Here is a 24,122-nt window from a genome sequence, read left to right as displayed (position 1 = left end):
GAATACAGGGTAAACAGCTCTAACCTGGAGGTGGCATGAGATGGGCATTGGCAGTGGGAACAGAGAGAAGGAAACTACAGGGGAGTAAACATCACAGAGAGATGCTAACTGGGGTGGTAGTGAGCACTCTTCCCTGTATTTCCCCAGACACCCATGCATTAAGCTGAAAGCATCCTTCCCTAACACCTCTGCTGTTCTATCTTCTGTGTCTCCTTGCACCCTTTGTCTGTGGCTTTATATCAACTTTTAGAATACATTATTCAAAACTTCTTCACTGATCTAGATGCACTGGGCTAGAATTTTCTTCACTGGCCAAGAATACCAAGGACTAAAAATAACTAATGCTTTGGGCTCCTTTTACTACCAGTGTAGCCACCTAACTATGAAGACTCCATAGCCTAAAATCCTTCCATCTGGCTTAGCCTACAAAACTGTAAAACCTGCTTATTCCTAAAGTATTCAGAAGAGGGAGTGACCTTTTTAGTTTTATTCCAGAATGAAAACCAATTTAGGTCTAGAATTCAAGCATATTTGCAGACTTAACTTGACCTTTACCAACTCTTAAACTTGACCCAACTGGAACATGGAATTAAGTCTATTTCAGATCAGACTTGACCAAGCCTTTTACTGACTAGGTAGGACTTTTGCTCTGGCAGTTAAGATTGCAGTTTCCTGGAAGGGAAGCTGCAGATTCTATGATTCTGGTCTTTGTTTCTAATGGTTGTCTGACTCTGTCCTAAGTTAACCCAGATTCAAGTTCAAATCAGGCTCCTACTTCCATAGCACATGTGGTAAATACTGAATTTACAAGCAAAAATCCATTTTCTTTGTATTCTGCTTTCTGATTGTTTTCTTTAAAATGTTCTCGTGCCAACCTCTATTCTCAAACTTCAGATATCTAAGGATGATGACGGATAGGGATAGAGACTTCGCTTCTGTCAATACATCCCAGGTTCCAGAGCTGACATTTCTCAGATTCTTTAACTACAAGAAAAATGATCCCATAAATGGATATGGAGGAGGTGGGCTTTATGGTTCTGCAGAACTGGAGGAAGGCCAGAAATTGAACTCCATGGGAATGGTGTCAAACGTTATTGCTGGAGAGTGTCATGGTTATACTTTACAGAAGACAAGCCAGATACACTTGGTAAGCATAATTTTAAGGATTTTCTTTTTAATTTTAAAATATGCAACTAAGTAAATACCTAACATAAAAATATTACACCAATTACAGCAATTCTTTACACTGAATAGACATGCTACTTTGGGGGCTATTAGTCACTCCATGTTAGGAATCTGTGAGTGTGTGTGTGTGTCTCTCTCTCTCTCTCTCTCTCTCTCAGAGCACACACACACACACCTTCTTTGTGAATAGAAATATTCTTTACACTGTGCACACATCAATGTATGAATGCTGTTTACAGACACTGGCAGTTTGTCATTAGCCTCCGGGTCTACTCAGTTCATTCCCATCCCTGATGCAACACCACAGGAAGGCTACTTTCCAGCAGTGGTTCCCTAGCAGCCCTCAGTGCTGACACCTCATTCAAGGGTGTGCCTGAGTGGATCTTCTTCCCTCTCAAGGACAGTGGTATCTCTTGTCCAGCTATTTGTCCAGTGATGTGCCTTAAGCATCTTGTTCTTTATGTTCTAGCACTGTGTTTGTATTAAGGATAATTTTTTATGGATCCTAATGGAAATTCTTAGGCCAGTGGGAGCAGAATGATAATATTTTAAAGCACATATCCTTGGAACCCTCTTTTGTGCCCATTTGTTTTAGACCTAAGTGTCTCTCAAACCTCATGTCATTAAAAAATGTGCTGCCGTGACAGAAATCAGTAAAGGACTTAATATGATATGTCAGTAAGTGTGTACATTCTGAATAATTCTATTCCTTGATCTATAAGCATGGGCTGAGAGTCTTACTTTTTCTCATCATGTTACAACTGGAGGTAACAAATGTGATGAGGTAGCATTGCTAAGTGGTTACTGGGAACAAAGTTACAAATTTCCATACCACTGCTACTTAGCAGCTACGTGCCCTTAGGCTAGTTACCTAAATTCTCTGAGGCTCCATTTCCTCCGCTGTAACACAGGGCTAACTATACCTATATCAAAATACTGATACGGGATGGAACGAGCTAGTAGAAGCATGCCAAGCATAGTGCTTAGGGTATAGTAGGCTCTCAGTAAAGGGACTATTATAATGTTATTATAATTAATATTATAATAAGTTGTGTGTATATATACACAGATGTATATATGTATACATACGTGTGTGTATCTAGTTCTAGCTTCAAAAAAAAAAGGAAGGCATTATATGTCTTTAAACTTGTTATAAATGTAATTGGTTGTCTTTAAAATGAAAGTCCCTTGGGTTATAAAGACAAAGTTTTAAAAATATAGCTAATCTATAAAAATAATTATTAAATTAAAAGTTACTGCATTTATTTTAGTTATTTAAAAATGATTCTTAAAAGCCAATTTAGTCAATTATATATACTTCAGTCCAATCTATTACAAATACAATTTTGGCATGACTATAATTGGATTTCTGAAAATCTCTTAGAATACGTTCATTTTGTTCACATTTTGCAAAGTGAACATTGACTTAATCTGAATAATTTTTGAATTATTTCCCAGAATTAAATGTTTATGACGCATGTGAAATGACCTCTATAACCCTGTCATGAAGTATAATAAATATCCATCATCAACAGGATAGAGAACACAAAAATCAGGAAACTACATATTCATGACACTCGCTTAGGTATTCTTTGTTTTAGATGATGCATTTATTCATATTATTTTGAGAATGTTTAATCTATAGAAGTGAAAGGAGGAAGAAAATGAACAAAAGAAAAAAAAAAACTAGAAAAGACAACAGAAGGTTCAAAGTTTAGATTGGGATCTTTCCATAAGTCAAGTGATCGGATCAAGTGAAAGTTTTAGCAAACATTTCTAATGTTCTTCTGCTCTAAAGTCTATACCACAAAATTTGAGCAAAGTTTAAAGGATGTCCATGGTTATCTGGAAGAAGGAACAACTAAAACTGATAAAGATTGTAGTCCTTGATATTCAGAATCCATCATTCTAGATTCTCCTGTTACTCCTAAACAAAATGATTTGTGAAAAATGCAGAAATGCATTTTTTTTTCCAGGCAGTATCCTTTTCCTAATTGCATTTACTATACAAATTAAATTAAACTTAGATAATTACATAAAGCTACTTCCTTTAAAAAAAACAACAAAGTAAACACTGTTATAATGAGTACATATTCTCCTTTGATAACAGTCAAAACCAGGCAAATTGAGCACACACAGAATAAAGTTTGGAGTATAACTTTAGGATTTCCTTGTTCTAGATGTATATCATGGTCATGTAAATGTTACAGATATCTTCAAATATATTACCTGATTATTGAAAGCTCTCTTCTAGAAGGAAATTTAATATATGCTATCATTTGCTATAAAAATCAAAACAAAGAAATAGATTAGTGTTCTAATCAGTTGCCATTTCCTAGTTATTCCAAGTTCTGATTGAGGAAGTACTTCCTAAAGGCCCCTACAAAAATATGGGGAGGGAAGAGGTGATTAGGGCTACTTTGAAAATCAGGCACAGGAAACAAAATCAAATTTAGTTGAATTTCAGTAGGGATTAAGTAAAGGGGCATGGGAGAAAAGGTGGAATTCTTGGGAAGCTCTTTGGAAAAGGTAGATCTGAATAGGGAAGCTCTGAAGAGCTGGAGATGTATTACAAGGAAGTTAATGCCTGAGGCAGATTCTCAAAACAGAGGGAGCAAGGAAATAGTACAACTACTTGTATTTCTCTTTTTTCCCTAGTTTTTTCTTTGGACTTCATATAAACATAATATAAAACTGCATTCTTTATTTATTAGCATTTTTCATTTGCTCTTTTACTTAGTATTCAGAATATAGGAAACATAATTTTACTGTTGAAATAGACAAAGAAGTAGATTTAATTAAAAGAATTAAAACAATACATCTATGGCAAAACTTCAGCTTACTAAAATATTTTTCATGCAAAAAATGCATATTTCAAATGTGCTCATATAGAATTAGTTGAAAAATTCATTTTAACATTTGTAGTTTGCTACTAAATGATCCATTCAGTAAATACGACTCTCTAGCAGTAACCCCCAGTCTAGAGTATTCCTCTCCTCTGCCTTTACCATATTGTTTGTTTCAAACATGTAGCAAAATAGCATTCAGCCCATGAAAATGAAAATGAATATCTTTATGGGGAAAACCATTTTGTCTAAGTAATTTTGCCTCTACTGGTTCTTGAAAAAACATAGACCGATATTTCTTGTTAGTGAGAAACAGCTTGGATTCCTTTCTTTCTTGTCTTCTCTTCTAGCTGTTGCAGTGATCAGGTTTGATAGTCTAAAGGTGTATTTGGAAGAAAAGGTATGATCATGTTCAATTCTTATATAGTGGCTCAGGAGACAGGGTGAGGGAATGAGGACATCATAAGAAAAAATAATCGTCTTAGCTCCCCAGAGGAAGTATCTGAGATAGAGATTCTTGGCAAGTGATTTATTGAGAAGGGAAGTGAGGTAAGGTCAGTACAGGGCAAGGCGCTACGCAAAGATGTGGATGCAGTAGAAGTCTGGTCTCAGCCTGATCCCACCCAGAACTCAAAGCACAAATGATACCACCTTGAGGCAAGGGAGGTCTGGCTTTTATACCCTCCCATCAGTCAGTCATTGGCTGAGGGCAGCCTGGAGTGGGGGTTGGGGGTTAGGATGGGTTAACCTCCAGACATCTCTGAGCCATGTGGCTCCCTTTGGTGGAGGCCAACTCTTCTAAGAAGGTGACAGCTGTGAGCCACTAACAGCCAGAACTCAGAGTAGCTGGGGATGGTGCACCAGCCGTATAAAAGGATGTCTAGACTAGCAGCAGCCATCTTCAGACCTGAGGGAACCTTTCTCATGGAAGGATGGCAAAGGTAAAGGGAGCCCAGGCCACTCAGAGCACCATGGAGTTGCAACCCCCATTCTGGGTTGTCTCTCAGAATTGTTTAAGAGAAAAATTCACCTGAGTTTTGAAAGATAAATTAATAAGAGACAGAATTGAGCAGGATTAATGTAAATGCTTTTTTAGAAATGTTAAGCATAACATTACTTTATATGAAGTAGACCATCCACTAGTCTACTTTGAAGAGATGTATTTTTTTCATGTTTTGTTTTTCCTTGGAAAAGTAAGACTACTAGACTGTCACTTTCTGGAGGACCGGTGCTTACACATATTTTCTTTCTATCCCCAGTATCCAAGCCTAGTGCCTGGTACACACTCAATAAATGTGGGATGAATAAATGATATTCTAAGTTGAGGTCGATTTGGCAGTTTAATTTCTTAGGTTTTTATAGCTCTTGATTATTTACATTTTAAAATAATATTCATAATACACCTGAAATTTATATAACGCTATAAACCAATGTTACCTCAATAAAAAAAACTTCATTTCAAAAACCTAGTCTTGCAAAAGGGAATACAATTATGTTTACTTAATGATACACCTCTGGATGAACTCATCTTGATGTTTCCAAATGTGAAAAAAACAAACACACCTACTGTGACAAATTTATTTTCTTTACATTTGGTCTTCTGATATTATACAGTTATGCTGGCAAGAACTAAAAGCAAGGCTGTTTTCTTTCTGAAGAACTCTGAATATGTGATGGAATGATACTGAATTGAAATAGCACTTTTTAATGCTACCATTTTCAGATGCAAAACCACCGAATTCATTTATTTTTTTCTTATTGCTCAGATCTAAATCAAATTTCAATTCAGCAAGTGTTCTTTGCCTCTATAAGGTTGTGTAATTTCTTACTAAGCAGAAATTCCTTATATTGCCAATGTTAGGAAATAGCACTAATTATCTCTTCTTCTCATTAGCCAAGTTTATTAGGCTTTTATTACATATAATCTTCATGTTTCAGGGACAAGTTTCAAAGTCCCTTGTTACACAGCAAAAAATTCATGTGAGTTCAATAAAGTTTTATGCTAGCTTAAAGACTTTTGGAGAACAACAGGTGGGGAAAGAGCCACTTTCAACGCTGGGCAGGTTAAGAAATGTTAGGGCAGTGCTACACATTCCATTAGTCTGCCCTGCCCTGTTCAGGGCTATCTCCACATGAGTCAGAACTTAAAGTGGGCTGGGATGGCATAAGTCAAAACTCTAGGTCATGAAAGAATTTACAAGAAGAACCATTGTGAAGCCACTGATAACACTCACTTGTGTTGAAACGGGCCATCACAAGAAGGCTGGTCTGGTGGAGTCAGATCACAACCTTCCATTGTGATTCATTTACATACATTTGATTCAACTTTGCTTTGAAAAAGTTCTGATTTCAGCATACACTGAATTATCATATAATTTATGCTCTACATCAGAACACTTTTTAACTTGAAAGGGGGCACCAATTTTTTTTTGTGTGTGTGTGAGGAAGATCAGCCCTGAGCTAACATCCATGCCAATCCTCCTCTTTTTGCTGAGGAAGACTGGCCCTGGGCTAACATCTGTGCCCATCCTCCTCCACTTTATATGGGACGCCACCACAGCATGGCTTGACAAGCAATGCATTGGTACGCGCCCGGGGTTCCTAACCCCGGGCCGCCAGCAACGGAGCTCGCGTACTTAACCGCTATGCCATGGGGCCGGCCCCAGAAAGAGGGCACTATTAATTACACTGGTGTAACAGGTATAAACTAGAACTCCTCAGGTAAGCTGAAGTCTAAGGTCACCCTAAATGTACAGTAGTTTGGTAGTGTAAAACAAGAAATAAAAACAATAAACAATGCAATCCATGCTGAGGTGACAGGAAATGTAAAAGGAGAAAGAATGCCATGAGTTAGTGATGAAGGAATCTCTTCACGATAAGGAGGGCCTGACAGGTTTTGAAGGATAGGTACAATGCAGAAATCTGGTTGAAATTTGCTTGTTTTTAGATTATATGCTGTCTCCATCTTGACATATATTCTTTGATGTGGCAAGGAGATAAAAGAGTATAAAGAATATTTTCCATTTGCATTTGAAAATGACTTTGTGGTTCATATCATTTCCTAGACAATGAAGTTTCTCTTGGTGGGCCAAGCAGGTATTCAATGTACAAGAAGAAGAATTCCTGGAGACGATCAAATTCAATTTTTCAGTTGCTCCGTTACCTAAGCACATCAGTTTGTCTTCTGACACTCACTTACCTGGTAGGAATTTGTGAGAAAGTGAGAGAAAGTCAGGAAGAAAGATGGGGGTCAAAACACAGCATCTCTCAGTGTAGCTTTCCTACTTCAGACTTGGAGCTTCAAAAAGGATCAAAATCTCAAGATTCAGAAAGGGCTCCAGAGGCCCCTCTGAGGCAAATTCTGGTTAAAGCTGCATTTGTCTAACTTGGAAAAGCAATATTAGTCATGTGCTTTGTGTCTTGTTTTAACTGGAACTTTTCCATACATTCCAACTGTCCTGTTTATGAGGCACACTCCCTTTTTATAAAAGCCAAAATATTCACCGGTTTCCCACTCTGTTCCTCTAAATAATGTTTTTCATCGAGCACACTAGAGGTTCCAGGGGCTCTTCCTATTTTCCTCTCCAACTCTTGGCAGGTATGAATTTCCTTTCTCCCACTTAAAAAAAAAAAAAAATCACACTGCTATTCATGTCAAAACCTCAAATGCCATAGTTAAGGAGGTAAAAGAAATGCCCCAAGATAGTAGGAATGTGTTTTCTACATTACATTTTTTAAACCTGAAGTCACATTGCAGGTGTACACTTGGCTAGAGCAGGAAAGGAACATCTTATATTGCAAAGAATTTTTTTCTAAGTAAAAAAATAAATTAAAACACAAAGTGAATTTTAGGTTATTTAGCATTTCGTTTTCCTGTAATCACATTTCAAAGACCAAAAAGGTATTTATATCTGCCACTTGAAATATCAAATCTATATATACAATAGGATAAAATTAAGGAAAATAAATAGCAAATACTTATCGATTACTCTGTTTTGGGTCCTGTACCATGCACTATATATGTATTATCTCATTGAAACTTTATAAAAATCCAATAAGGAAAGCATTGCTATGCCCATTTACAGATGGGGAACTAAAGGTTAGGCAAAGTCTCATCCCAAAGTGACACAGCGAGTGAGTACAGAGATCAAGTCTGAACCTGGTTCTGACTACAGAGCCTTTTCTCTTAAACACTGTCCTATATGGAATAGAGATAACATAAAAAAAGACAGTTATACCAAAGTATGATTTAAAACCCTTGCTAATTGTGCTATTATTAGTCCTTAAGTGATGACTCAATAAGAATTCCCATGTAGCTCAAGATGATTCTTTCGTACAAGTAATATGTCATACTTTTCCTATCATTAGTCCCACTCTAAAGATGAGGGTGTTAAATTCTCCCCAGTAGGATTATTTTCTATCCTCAGTGCCAAAGATCTCCCTAAACACTTCAGTGTCCTTTTCAAAATTCATTTTACTTCCATGCACAAGGAAACTTTGAGTTTTAACACCAAAGCCCCAGCCTGAACATCTCACGGAGTGCCTGAATTAGATTGGCTGGCACTCGTTCAGCATGGGGGAGAGCTTCTCCTTTTACGACTGTGTTTCCCCAACCTCTTGCCAGGGGACAGCTCTGGGCTGCATGCTAATGAGGTAGAAGCACTTGAAATGGTGTTTGCAGTTGCTGTTTCCATTTGTGAATTTCCAGTTCTGCCCTGGAAGCCAAATCTGGAACAGGGAAGCAGGCAACTTGTTCTTGTCGTAACTCTGCTTATTCTCTGACCTTGGCTTCATAAATTAACTTTGCTGAGGTTTTGCTTCCTTGCCGATGAGGTAGAGAAAATGCTCCTCCTCTTTATGTGCTCTATTTATCCACTGAGCTGTAAAAACCACTTTAAAAAGTAGAGTGTGAGTTAAAATGACATGATTGGTAAAGAACATTTGCTTTCTAGCATGTACAATTCCATAAATTTATGGGAATATTTTAAGATATAATTTATAACATGAAAGATTTATTTTAAAAGGCCACCCAGGGGCCTGCACGGTGGTGTAGTGGTTTAGTTTGCATACTCTGCTTCAGCAGCCCGGATTTCGTGGATTTGGATCCTGGGTGCAGACCTACACACTGCTCAACAAGCCATGCTGTGGCGGCATCCCACGTACAAAATAGAGGAAGATTGGCACAGATGTTAGCTCAGAGCGAATTTTCCTTGAGAAAAACAAGGAAGATTGGCACAAATGTTAGCTCAGGGCCAATCTTCCTCACCAAAACAAAAAAAGAGAAAAAGAAAAAAGGCCACCCAAAACCCTATCTGTTAGGTTGTCCATCAGCTGCCCAGTAATGCAGAATCATTCACTGTTTTATATTTTAACATTGTCAGCAAAGAGGCACAAGAAAACTTTTTTGGGGATGGAAGTGTTCTGTATGCTGATTGTAGAGGTAGTTTCACAGGTCTACACATCTGTCAAAACCCACTGATTGACACTTTAAATAGATGCAGTTTATTGATGTAAATTATATCAATAAATTTGATTTAAAACTAGCATTGAAAATTCACTTAGATAGGGTATTATGTGTTAGCTAAAGGACAATCAGTGCACAGTGAGGAAATATATTCCTTTCCTGATAGTATATACAAAAAATATTAAATTACATTGTATGGTTTTTAAAAAGTAAGCCAATGACACATTATATAAATCTTTTGACTTATAGATACTTACAGATCGGTTTGTGGTTAACTAAAGTCATTTATCCCTACACAGTATTTACCTAATTTACATAATTTCTATTCAGATCGAGAGGTAAATTACTTTAATGCTCCTTCAAGTGGATTGAGCTCAGCTATGAGGTGATAAAACTTTTTTCATATTCAAAAATTATTATTTATATTCTACTGGGAATTTCTTGCAAGCCCTCAGCAGTATGAAAAATTGAAAAAAGTAGGCAGTAATACCAAATGTAAGATTAAAAATCTTAGTAATTAGTACTATTATCACTAATAATATTAACATAGTTTGAAGTACACATTAATAATATATTTTTTTATTCTATTCTGTAAAGTAAAACCTCTTCTATCTTCAATGTCAAAGATGATCCTAAATACTTTAGTGTGTTTTATAAAATTCATTTTATTTTTGGGCTCAGGCAAAGGAAATTCTGAACTATAATAAAAGATTTTCACTTGTCTTATCCTGAATTTAATCTTTTATAATACTTCAATTGGCTTAAACTATTTCAATTAATAATTGCCCAGTTTAATTTCATTGGCTGGAATTTGACTAGGTACTTCTTTATACATATATATCAGTTATCAATGCTTTACCGCATAGTCTTCAGCGTGTACTTCCTAAGAACAAGGATATTCTCTTACAAAACCACCATGGAGTTGGTGAATTCAGGACATTTAATATTGATACTATATCATGAATTAATCTATAGTCCATATTGTCCTATGAAATTTTTGTTCCATATTCTCCATATTTGTTCCATATTCTCCAAAATGGTCCAGCTACTACTTCTCCTTCATCAAAACTCAGCTTTATCAGAGTTCATCATTGTTTGGGTAAGTTTTCAACCAATGCTTTAATCTTCTCCTCACTCTCACTAGCTACTTATAGGGTTCTCCCGCACTCCCCACCTCCCAACAGTATCAACCTCTATTCTTTTAAAGTTCACAGCTCCTCATCTTTGTTATCATCAGCAGACACTTTTCTAAACTATACAACGTATACATCTTGGTATTCAGCCTCACCTGATTCCATGTAATCACCCAAATCACCCCCACATCTCACTACCTCCACCTTGGGAAAGGTTGTTGGGAATCCTTGGGGCCAGGGACTGTGGTCGGGAATTCCCATGAGCTATAGGGGCCACTGGATCATGAAACCATGAAAGAGTTCTTAGGTCCAAAGACCAAAGAAAAGCAGGATAACTGACAAATTCAGGAGGAGCCAGAGAATGGGACAGAGGGCAGGTTCCTGAGCCAAGAATTCTAAACATGAAGTTGAAAATAAACAGAAGTAGGTCAGACACAAATAGAGGGATGCATCCTAAGCAACAGCTTAAATCTTAGCAAGTGAAGCTGGCTTTATGGGGCACTGTCACAGGCCTACTAAGTATTGAGTCTCTTCCAAATTCCTTTCTCACCTCACCTAGCCCCTAGGCCTTGCTTTTATTCATCTCTTGTTGACTTTCCATCATAGTTTCTCACATTCACTATTCTGATTCTTTCTCCTCAAATCCCCAAACACTTCTACCAAGTCCTCATACTCAGGATATGACCCTAACTTACCTTTATATTGCCTAAAATATCTAAGTAACTTTCCTTTTTTTAAAACTCAAAATTGTCTTTGTTCTCTTTTTGGAGGAAGAAGAGTTTTCCTCCATGCTAAGATCATTTCCTCTATCTGTCTAGTGAATTGCTCACTCCAAGTCAAACAATAATTTCCTAATTATATTTAGCAACTAGCATTTAGCAATGTTTAAATGTCCTCTGTCTTTTAACAATGAGTATGCATTCTATCCCTTCTTCCTTCTCACAATTAATTAATTTTTTATATCTGTGGCTATTTTTACATCTCTCTAAACTCTATACCTTGATGGCTTCATGAACTAACAAGACTTTTAAGTCTCACCTCCTTGCACATGACCACCAAATTAGTATCTGCAATTCCAAACTCTCACCCAAGTTTCTGTCTTGAATTTTCAACAATCTGCTGAATATCCTACTTAGATTCCTGCTGGAACTTCAAAATCTGCAAGTCTCAAATAAAAATCATCTTCCCATCCACCAGTAGCTCTTCCTGACTTAACTTATCTATTTGTGTTAGTTACATTATTTTCCTAGTTATTCTGCTTTAACTCTTTGTGGTCAACCTTCACTCCTCCTTCTACTATAATCCCAACAACCTGTCAGTCACTAAGACTTCTTGCTTTGACCTCAGTCTCTTTAGCATCCGTCTCTCCCTTGGTAGACTTCACCTGAGTTTAGACCCTCATTTATCATTTGCTTTACTGTAACAACTTTCCCACAGTCTTTCACCTACAGATCTACCACTAAAATTCATTATATACACTATTGCCAGATTAGCTTCCTGATACAGTGTACTTAATGTATCACATTACTCCCCTCCTAAACAATAAAATTAAAAGCCTTCAATGACTTTTCACTACCTGAGTAGTAAAGTTTTAACAAATCTACCTATATCTAATTCTACAGCTCCCTCATTACACATCTTCGCCATCAATTCCTTCCTGCTCCCTTCAGGTGTAGCTGATCTCGCCACTTTCTAATCCTTATAAGAACTTGCACTGTGATCCTTACATTCTGATTGAATTATAGTTATTCGTATGTATGTTATTTAGTTATTTGTGTTTTGTTTATTTAGTTAGCTGTGTGTTATGCAAGTGTGTGTATAATTTACATATTACATGTATGTAAATATATTTAGCAAGAAGCAAATTCCTCCAGGGAGGAGGTGATGCCTTTCATAACAGGCCGTTTGGAAAGTCTTCGCTAAACCTTTATACTTCCAGAGCATTGTTGGTTTGCACCACCTTCAGGTATAATCTTCAGATAATGTACACTTCCTCAGGCAATCAGCTCCATCGCCTGGAGTCATGGGTTGCTCAAGGCATCCAAAAAAATCCATCCCACTTGACAGGTGATAGGGTAGAGTGAGCCCCTCACACAGGAACTAAGTCAGGCTTCCTCAGACCTCTTCCCTTCCTTCCATAGAAATCAAGAGTAGCCCCAGAACCTCCACCGCCCCCTCACCACTCACAGCCTCATCACTGCTATCTACCTTGAGTTCACAAAGACTAATCTCACTTCTCCCTGTTTACTTCGGTCCCTTCAAGGAGTCTAAGACTCGCAGATGCCCCTCATTTCTCCCACACGCTCTAATCCTTATAAGGCTCTACACAATCTCTCCGCTCCCCATCTGCACTCCTTTACAACTCCAGAAACCCTCTCCTTGTGCTCTCTGAAATTCATAGTCCATTTCCAGAAGAAATCCCTGTATCTCAGTCTCTGAATGTTCCCGTTCCTTCTTGCTCTAATGTGACCTGGCTCTCCCCTGAGGACATGGCTTCCCTTGCTGACCTCATGAGTGAGGACTGATGTTTCTCCCAAAACCCTTATGACACCGGCCTGGAGGCAGATAGGTGTCCTCCTTAGTTCTCATTGCCACTTCAAGAGCATTCTCCCTCCCTCATCCTAACCCTCCCCCAGCTTTGACACTCTTAACTCAGATTACATCACCCACTACTCTGAATTGCTGCAAGCATTTACTGACCTGAGGGTGATGCCTTCTCATTTCTAGAGAATTTTGACTCCTTGCTTATTATCACGGTCTCCAACACTACTCCTATTTAAGTTTTTGGCAATTTCAGTATATATACAGATCATCTTTGCAATACCCAGATGCCTCAGCTCCTTGTTCTCTTCTCTTCCAATTATTTTGTCCTCCACTCTGATTTAGCTACTTGCTTCCGTGGTCATAGCTTTAGACCTTGTAACTACCAGTAACTGCAACCCCTCTACAATCTCAATTTCACATATCACCCTCTCTGACCACCACCTCCTGTCTTTTCAATCTAACTCACTCCTTTCAGGATCCAGACACCAACAATCTGCCACCTCCAGTCCTTCCATCCTCCCACCTATTTTACATCTCTTACATCCCTTGATATCCTCTCTCTTCTTGACCCCTCATCCAATTATCCACAAGGCTAACTCTCTCGCTGCCTTCATGACTTCAAGGAGTGCTGGCACCAGTACTCCTTACTCCCAATCTGAGTTTGTTTTAGTCTACAGAAGATGCTAGACATATAGCACCTTCCAGCATGTTACACATTCTATTTATTTTGTCTATGGTCTGCCTTCTACCATTAGAATGTAAACTCCATGAAGGCAGATATTTCTGTCTGTTTTGTTCACTGCTGTATCCCCAAGGCTTAGAGCAATATCTGGCACATTATAGAGATTCGGTACATATTTGTTGAATGAGATGATGAATGCATATCTCCTCTATTGACCAAAATGTCCTATTTGCTCTCTCTCTCTCTAACTTAACGTGTTTACTTCTGTGTCACTCAGATAACTTTCTCCTAGTTGTGTGCCCTTCTCTCAATCAACTGTGGAACTCAGCTCAGGATGCCTTCCCTTGAGGAAGCTTTGTTCTGTTTCTGCACTTACTTTCTCTGGCCATTATGCATTGCTCCCCAATACTCACACATACATACTATACTTTTTTTTTTGACAAGTTGGTCCTGAATTTTGCACTTTGATCTCCCTACTCTACTCATTTGATAAATTGATCCTTATACTTCTGTTCTTCCCATCTTTATACACCCATTTAACAGTTTCTGACAATAGCTCAAAACAATGCAAGTAATCATGTGTACTATTAGGGTACAGGATACATAACCTGAATTTTGCTTCATGTTGATGCATTTTATGACACTCCCTAGGAATACACTGTGCCTAAAAAGGTGAACCATATGTATAGTAAAATCTAAGTAGTTGAAACCTTCAGTTAATCAAGGCTCTACACTTTAATTCTCTGCTCAAGTATAGGAAAAATTAAAACTAAGTACTAATATTTAGAAGAGACTTCAAGGTCCTGTCTTGGCATAAGGACACACTTGACTTATATTCTGTCTGATTCAGAAGTCTGAAGTGCTATAGTACTAACCACTGAGACAACCCACCTCAGCCCCATGTCACTATCTTGCTTTGTGTGCTCACACAGTGCCCTAAGTGCAGCTATCCCATCTGTGTGCTATCTTCCTTCTCCTCTGTCCCCACAGCAACTAGGACAATGGCAAATGCAGAGTAAGTGATCAAGCAATACCTTTTGATTTATTGATTGAACGATAACTGTGAGGCTTTCCTCAAATCTCAAAGAAAGTACAAATACTGTACTTATCAAGACAGGAAATTTTATACACACATCTTGAAAAGATTTTCAAAAGAAAGAGTCAAAATATGAATGACCATGGTTTGAATTAATTAACACACCACCTTTCACATACACTCTAGGTAATCAGGGTTTTACTATAACTGTTTTTCACGTTCTGAAGGGCAGCTCTGTTAGTATTATTAAAAGAATTCTTGATTAGAAGGAAGAGAATGGGCAAATACTAGGTCAAAAGAGAAAAGGACATTATCATCTGGGAATAGAGAGCAGAAAATTCCACTTCTTAAGGAATTTAGAAGTTGTAATGATTTGGATGGCATTCATCCATCTATGAATTATTTGGTAACTATTTAATACCTGCTATAAGCCATAGCATTATGCAGGTTCTTAAGAATAGGGTACCGGCCTTGTGCAGATTACAGAGTAACAGCAGAAACTGACATACGACAGCACCTTAGCAAGTGTGCTTTGAAAAGGAACAGGCAGGGTGCTATGGCAGCAGATGATAGGACGATGTCACCTCAAGGGGAGACAGGGAAGGTCAGAGAGAACTTCCCTGAGGAATTTGCCGGGTCTTTTTATTACATGATTGCCTCTCTATTCTGTATGGCTCTCAAGTACATGCTTTCTGTTAAAAATCATACAGTATTGTTTGGTTGCTATTGAGAGTCAGCCTATTCTGCTGGATCAGTAAAAGCTGGTGAAACAGCAGCAACCCACTCAGAGAAATGAAATCATCCCCCAACATCCAACACTCCAGGTCTAATTTTTCATACCCGAACCCATTTGTTTTCTACTCAGCTTCTCCTTGGACCTCAGATTTCTTTTGTTTCCCAACCCTTAACTATTTCTTTCAGGTTCAATCCCTACACTTCTGCTAAAGATCCCCAAGCTGGCTTTTTAAATATGCAATCAAATATGATTGTATTTGCATGGATAAATGGGAGCTACTCCCTCACCATGACTGAGGCTATAGAGTGTCTCTCTACCCTGTCAAACTCACGTTGCAGATCCATTGAATATGCAGACATAACTCAGTTTACCTACCCATTCTGGCCTGGAAGGCTCTGCTCTCTTCCCAAACAAATGACAACTAGACTCTGTTCCTCGGCTTCTGTGCTCTCACACGCAGCATGCGCACCTGTGGGCGCTGATTGCTTGCCTCCCAGTCAACCCTGAAACACCCAGATTTCCACTGCACTTCACCTTTGCATGCTAACAATTTAGAAAGGGGATGAAGGAAAGACCTTTTCCAAGTATGCCATGAGCATGTACATTATTGGTAATGCCCTCTTAGATTCTGGAATTCCCTGCCAGTCTCTCAGTGTTCATGTGGTATCTTCTGTGAACTTTTGGATGGAGGGGGTCACTGTATATCTGGGCAACATTCAACAGCCTGCCTCGTATAACCAACTCATTTAGACCATCCTGGGCCACTTACTGTACAGCATCCTCAAAGCCCTAGAAAGGTAAGTTTGTGCTATTAGGGGTAATGTTCTTAGGAAGCCAAGTTCCTCATACGAAATCATATATAGGAATGTCACTGTACTGGAGAGCAGGGCTTCCAAAAGTTTAGGTAATTCTACATTTCTTGGGAGTTCCTGAGTGTTTAGTTCCCTGCTTGCCAATACGGACCCCTAATAAATATCCTAAAGTGGACTGACCCATTAGTAAGTCCTCTGACACTATGGCAGCTCTACAGAACTCAAAGGACCAATTCTGCTGTACTCTGGAGCTTGAAGTTTTAACATAGGGTTAGAAACATCTAATTTGGCCAAAGGGCCAAGAAAACCCTGGTTCCATACATGGGCTTTGTTATTTAGAGAAATTAACCCCAAAGGAATTGCTAAGTACCCCATGTAGCAGGGAAAAAACCCATGTCATCTGGGTGGTGTCTGAGAAGTCTGTCCTGTGGGGAAGGCAGGTGTAACATCCAGTGACAGTTCTAACCACTCGAACATTTTTGCACTGCAACATAATTCAGTCAGAAGGAGCACCTGTCTTTTTTTAACTTCAAAAGCAAACACATCTCTGGGAGGCAGAAATTGTTCAAAAAGCCCTGATATCTGACTTTTCATAATGCCCATAAGTCAATTTCTGCCCTAGTAAGTCTATCACCAGATAATCTAGTCTGCAACCCTGTTTTCAGAGAGCAGTGACCTATGGCATCAATGCTTTGCTGAGCTCCAAGTAGCCAAGGGTCAGTCCTGGACATGTATATCAACACCATGTGCACCCTAAGAGGAGCACTGGGCCTCATTCTCCAGCTCTGCTATGCTGCCTTCAGCAGGGCACCGGTACATGCTCAGGAACCCCCTCCCATTCTCCCACCCCATCGTATGTCCTATCAGATGTCACTGAGTATCATGTAACCTTGGATTCTTCAAGAGGCATCAAACATGCTACCTCCTCTGTGGTAGGGACTGGTACTAATAACCTTTAGTCCTCATGTTTCTATTACCAACCTCAGAGGTCAGGTACTGTGATCACATATATTGGCCCTCACCTTAGGGCTCTAGTTCTATGCAGTTGTGGTTGAATCACTCATCAAAAGGGACCTTTTAAACCAAAATTTAGAATGCCTGAAACTGACTCCTTTCTTGAGTGCCTTTTTCAGTGTTACTATCTTCCAGATGCATTCTCTTGAAACTTGAGCCTCATCTATCATTTCTAGAAGATTTTCTTTTGAAAATTATGGTCCACTTGTCTTCAATTCACCATAAAAATCCAAACCAAATGTACAAAAAGACAATAGAGTGATATCTTGGGAGGTATGCCTTGTACTAAGAAAGAGACTGGCTAGGTCATTTTTCTGCCAATAATACAGTTCTGCTACAATGAGTTCCTTGTTTCCAACTAGAACAGCCAGTTCTACAGCAATTCCTGCAGACTCTAAAACTTTCTTGCATTCTTTGTTCTACCGCAATCAATGAATACCTTACACCACTAGGCATAGCCAGCCTGGCCTCCTAGCCCCACTCAAGCTGGCAATTAGGAAAGAGATTTTCTAGTTTGGCACTCCTTACGGTACTACCTGTCAATCTAACCTTGTAGAATTTTGAATTTTTCTTTTAATTATTTTCTTCGCTCAACTTCATTATATCCTAAAGCTTCTTTGGAGTCTTGTAATAATCCCTCATTCCATAAGGATAAAGCTTTCTACCCAGCTCCTTTCTCTACCCAGTATCTATAACAGACTAGGGAATTCTACTAAATATGGTCCCCACTGAAATCAGGAAAAATGCTTGTATCTAGGAAAATGTTTGAGGTTCAATTCCAAGAATGTGACCCTGGCACCATACATATATGTGGAACAAGCAGTACCTTAAGTGTGGCTGCATTTTACCATTGGCATATCTTGAAATATCAACTCTCTATCCTAAAAGGACAGTTGGGTCCAAAAACTATGGAAAACATCAAAACATCCTTGGCTTAAAGCCACTGCACACCTCACATACCAGTAAGACATATTTGGCACATTTCTTCAGAGCTGACATATTTCTTGTCTTCTATCCTCCTGTCTTCATTACCAGCCTTTCCCTCCACTTCCGAACTTGGTTTCTCCCATGGACTTTGGTTTGAACTAGCCCTTGGCAGCTACTCTGGTTCCTTACTCTATACTACCTGGGGACTGTGATTTATTGGGCAACTCTTTAGAATATTCAAACTGCACCAGTACTGATCTGGAATGGCAACAGACTCTGTCTTTGACAAATGTAACAGTATTTGTTGATTAAAACAAAACAACAAAAACACCTGGGAAAGAGAGAAAAGACATCTCCAAAACCACTATAGGAATGATGGTTGGCTCATTGATAAGGTTAGCATGAAAGGCCACTTTTAAGGCCTTTAATGCTGTTTTAAAATATGAATTTTTAGTACTTTGAATAACAGCACTCAAAAGCATCTTTTAAAGTCATCTTAAAAGTATATATCCAATAAGACCACTATAATTTAACATTGCAATTTCAATTTAATGATCTTATTCTTATTAATTAAACTAATTTTAGCTGGAAACTGTTTTAAATAACTCAGCGACAATAATTTTAATATATCTGCTTAATATTAGTCGTTTCCTAGCAAAACTCGATCCCAGTACTTTTGTTGAAAGGTTGGACTGTTTTAATTAAATTATAAAATCCCAATGGAAAGCTTTCTGATTTACATTATATTTTTCTTTGATATGTAAATTATACGAATTTACTTACTGTGAAAACAGAAATAAAGTCACATTAAGACTGATTTTTAAGTTGAAAAATAGTCCTTTTAGTCCATGAAGCCAGTATGGAAATATTTTTTCTACATATTCATTCACTTGCAGATATTAAATATATGCCAGTTGAATAATTCAACCAAATTTGGCTATTTCATGTCAGTAACATGTTCTTTTCTGTGACATGTTTTAAATTAATAAGGGGAAATAAAAAGTAAAACTAAATTAAAAATATGCATTCACTAGACTCTCACTACAACACTATTTGCAAGAATAGAATTCAGTGTAATCTTTATACATCTAAGAGTTTACCAAAAGGCATTTGGTTACTAACAAAGCACCTTGACATGAGGTAGTTCTCCTTATGCAGTGCTCTCTGGTGCTTTCATTGTTTATCACCCTTCCCCCTAATAATATTTAAATTACTAGATGAGTCTGCCCCTAACTTTTCTAGGGCCGTGAGCAAGAGTACAAATGGTGGCGGGTATAACAAGACTAAATATTTAACAGTTACAACCCAGGCTAAGAAACCATTAAGTACACTAAGTTCTATTTTCCCTTCTTGATAAATATGCACTGATAATGCCCTAGAAGGCTAGGTCTGAATTTAGGATTTCAGACTCTTAAGATTTCTGGTTGGGAACTTGGCAGTATGTGAAGTGTTGCCCCTCCAGTCCTTGAACTGCTCCTCTTCTCTCTCACTTCCAGCCTTATTCTGCATTGCAAGTAGCCTATCACTTATCTGCATGGACACTCCAGCCCTGCATGTGCAACCTCCGTGTATTTCCCTTCTCCTAGGGTTTGGCATATAAGTGGCACAGTCTACCCACAGGATGGCCCTGAAAGTATTTTGGGGCTGTTTGGGCAGAGAATTTTGGAGATGATCTAAAAGGGGATTGAAGACTATGTATAGGCATGCCCTATGGATTCCTTGGCTATGGGGAGGGCCAGAGCAGGGCCCTCCAAGGCCCAGGGTAGAGACTCTTCTAACCCCTGAAAGATAGTCTATAATGGTGATTGAGAGTGCAGAGTCAAACTCACACAGGCCTGAATTCTGGTTCCATTACTTATTAGCTAAGAGATCTTGAAGAAGTTATTCAACGTCTCTTTAATTAGTTTGCTTATCTATAAAACTGCCAAAACAGTTCCTGACACAAAGCTGTAGGTGCTTTAGGAAAATCTGAATGAATAATGATTAAATGGATTAGAATAGTTTCTCTTTTCATTGCCTTTTTTATTATTTGGTTAAAATGACCACAAATTCCAGTTTGTATAATCTAAATAGAAATCAATTTTAAAATATACATTAAGGGTAGAGCATCATGATTACTTTTTATACTTAATTATCAACAACGAAAATAATAATTATCAGAGAAATTTGAAAGCAAAACAAATTTGTAAAAAGTGGATTAATAAATACTAAGTCTCTATTTTGATCTTTGCTGAAGATTTGCCTGTAAAGTCAAGAGGCTGCTTTTTGGAGAGGACTGGAGAGCAGGAACAAGTGTCTTTTACAGTGTTAAACCCTTTATAGTAGAACTCACTTTTAAACAAAACTGCATCTCTTAAGGTTCAAATTCTAGTGAGGGTTAGAGCTGAATAGGGCTTATTTGCCTAGCTGCCCAATTTTAAACTGATCACTATTGTCCTCACCTCATTCATAGAATCATTTACTTCAAATAATTTATTAGGACCTACTCTGTGCTAGGCATTGCAGACACAGAACCAACAGGCACAGTTTTTCCTCTCAAGAGGATCACAGGTGGGTGTGGAGACAGGACATGAACAGGGAGCCAGAGCGTTAGGCATGGGATGCTCTGGAAGGGATTTCCATACCATGCGAAGGAGCCTAAAGACAATGGCAGCCATGGAAGATTTTGAGTAGGGAGGTAAAATGTGGACAAAGGTTTGACATGATGGAAACCAGTTAGGCAGCTCATAGAATGAAAGATATCTGAGGCTTTCTCTATCCCAGAGGTATTGTATTAAAAGGAGGGGATAGATCTGAGAATCCATTATGGACAAAGACTTGATGTTAAGAAACAAAAATCTCCATTTTCCTTTAATCTTTTTACCTAGTATCACCCACTTATTTATCATCTTGTCACCCCTTCATTACCTGGCAACTCTTTTCCTCCTAGCCATAAGTCAGAATTTGATCACTTTTAATAGCAAAGAAGAAAAAAATTCCTATTACTGTTATCAGCTTGGAACTCCTAACATATCTTTTCCCCTCTTTTTTCCAGGAAGAGCTAAACTATAGGAAAGATTGTGAAATGCCTTAATTGGACCACAGAAAGAAAAAATTTAAGAAGTTTCATGTCATCTTATTAGAATGGCCTGCTCTGACTATCCTCTATACAATAGCAGCCTGTCCCACTCACTCTCAGGTCAATTCCTTCACTCTGCTTTATTTCTTCTTCTTTTTATCATATATATACACATATATACATATATATCATGCATATATGTATACGTATTTACATACATACACATGCATACATACATATATTTGTCCTCTTCAATTAGATTGTAAGCGTCATGCGAGCAGGGACTTTGTTTTGCTCTCTGCTGTACTCCCAGTGCTTAGAGCCTTTGATGTCTCAGCATCAAACTTCTGCCTGAAGAGACACAATCCCTTGTGCTCTTTGGATAGCTCCCACACATAAGAATGGCGAGAAGAAGGGCCATTTTGCCATCAATGAGGTAGTGACCAGAGAATACACCATTGGCATTCATAAGTGCATCCACAGAGTGGGCTTTAAGAAATGTGCTCCTCAGGCACTCAAAGAGATCTGGAAATTTGCCAGGAAGGAGATGGGAACTCCAGATGTATGCATTGACACCAGGTTCAACAAAGCTGTCTGGGCTAAAGGAATAAGGAATGTCCTATACCGTACCCATGTGTGGTTGTTCAGAAAACATGAGGGTGAAGATTCACTCAACAAGCTCTATACATTGGTTACCTACATACCTGTCACACTTTCAAAAACCTATAGACAGTCAATATGGATGAGAACTAACTACTGATTGTCAAATAAAGTTATAAAACTTTATTTTACAAATACACACACAAACCGCAAAAACTTCTGCCTGAAGAAAGCACAGCAGTATACGTCTTTAGCCTAGAATATACTGGAAATGCCGTGCTCTAAATGACCAATACTGCTATACATGGCTCTTCACCGCAAATATTTAACAGTGGAAGGAACACCTACTTTAGTAAAAATGTATGGAGAAAAAATAATATGAATATATTAAACAATATAGAGTATCAATCTATAATAGAGTGGCTCCAAGCAGCTAAGAATGTGGTGAGCCCTATGTTGATCAATAGTCTGACTCGTGTACCCTGACTTTGTCCCTTTGAACACTTTTGACTGAACTGGTTACCAGCCACTTAGCAGGTCAGTGTCTTTTTTTCTTTCTCTTTCATAACCACAAGTCATACACATCTATATAATACATCGGAAATCCTGTGGGAGGCAGAGTTACACTCCAGATTACTCCCATAAAACCATATGTCTTCTCTCCCTTTCTTACTCCTATATGAAAACAACCAGCGTGAGGTGCATTTAAGGTGGGTTGAGAGTATGTGGGAGCTTCAATAGGAGGTATGCTTTGACCAGGCCTTCAACACACAAATCTTTATCCTCCTATCTGCAGTTACTCTGTGAGGGCAGCAATGTTACAGGGCAGGGCCCAGGAATCCCCAAGGAATGAGTGTGAAGGTCTTCCTTCATCTGACTGTCACACTGAATGTTTAAGGTAGAGCAACTTCCAGAAATTTTTTGAAGAAAGTATGAGGCAATATAACAGTGTTAAAATCCCATCTCTTCTACTTCCTAGCTAGGTGACTGAGCAAGTTACTAATCTCCTCTGTGCTTCATCTTCCTCATTTCTAAAACAGGGATAATAAGTCCACCTCTCTTGTAGTGTTAGTACGAAGATGAAGTTACTATGGTGAATCATTTAGATCAGTGCATGGCACAGAGTGACAGCCACCTAAGTGTTTGTTAAATTATATGAGAATTACACTTTCTGTCCACTATAGAAGCCATACTTATATGACATCTTTAGGATATAATGGGAAAAGTTACATTTTCAGAGATTAATAATTAGGCCACCTACTTAAGAAGCTCAGTAATTGTTCAATTTAATAAAATGCAATATGAATCTACATAAAATGTTATTTTTCTATCGCTTATTTTATTTTATAATCAATATATAGCTTACAGAATATATTTCATATATAATTGGAGAAGATACACAGGTCCTCACAGTCCTCATGCTGGCAAAACTCCTCTAAATGTGTAGACATGGGCTGCAACAGGGACTAAAGTTTTGAGGACCAAGAACGACTGAGTATATACAATACAGGTTTGGTTATGAAAGTTGTTAGGTTATTCAATGAACATATAAAAAGACTATTTCCTGATGTCAGTTTGGTAGGGTAATATTCAATAATATTATAAGTAACACAATTTTTATATCTGTTACTCACTGAGACTTATCAAACCAGCAAACAGACATCATTTAAATGACTGAGGCACTTTCAAGGAGGATGTTTTGAGCATCTTTGCTTATAAAGTACAAACAAGAGAAAGACTGCATCACAAGGTAAATGGTTTATTACTTTTCAAGAAAACTGAATGGTCTCTGCATAGGATCAGAGTTTGTTAAACTTGCAAGAACCTTAGATTAAAACCATACCCTCTGACAACCTATCTAGTGGTCAATAAAATGGCCCTGGGGTGGTGAACAAAGTGAAGAATTTAACACCAAACTATTTATACCTGCGTAAATCAAATTTAACAGGTAGGGCAGAAAAGGCTCTAAACTATTTAAACAAAGACCAGATTATCTCAGATATTTTATTTGCTTTGAGAATGGTTTATTCAAAATGGAGTACAGGAAAACTGAAAAGGTAATATAATGTTGCTATATCATATTTC

At 38.1% G+C, this 24,122-nt stretch overlaps 1 protein-coding gene and 1 pseudogene across 1 annotated transcript in view; one reads left to right on the top strand and one right to left on the bottom strand.

Annotated features, from left to right (window-relative positions):
* Window positions 1-24,122, bottom strand: part of ITGB8 (integrin subunit beta 8) — an 80,722-nt gene that overhangs the window by 49,905 nt on the left and 6,695 nt on the right. The window lies entirely within an intron of this gene.
* LOC131422716 (large ribosomal subunit protein eL31-like) lies at window positions 908-22,190 on the top strand (annotated as a pseudogene).

This window comes from Diceros bicornis, chromosome 3 (genome assembly GCF_020826845.1).
Source record: "Diceros bicornis minor isolate mBicDic1 chromosome 3, mDicBic1.mat.cur, whole genome shotgun sequence".
In the NCBI taxonomy this organism is placed as follows: domain Eukaryota; kingdom Metazoa; phylum Chordata; class Mammalia; order Perissodactyla; family Rhinocerotidae; genus Diceros; species Diceros bicornis.
The sequence above is the reverse complement of the archived record's forward strand: the minus strand, read 5'-3'. Positions and strand labels throughout refer to the sequence as shown.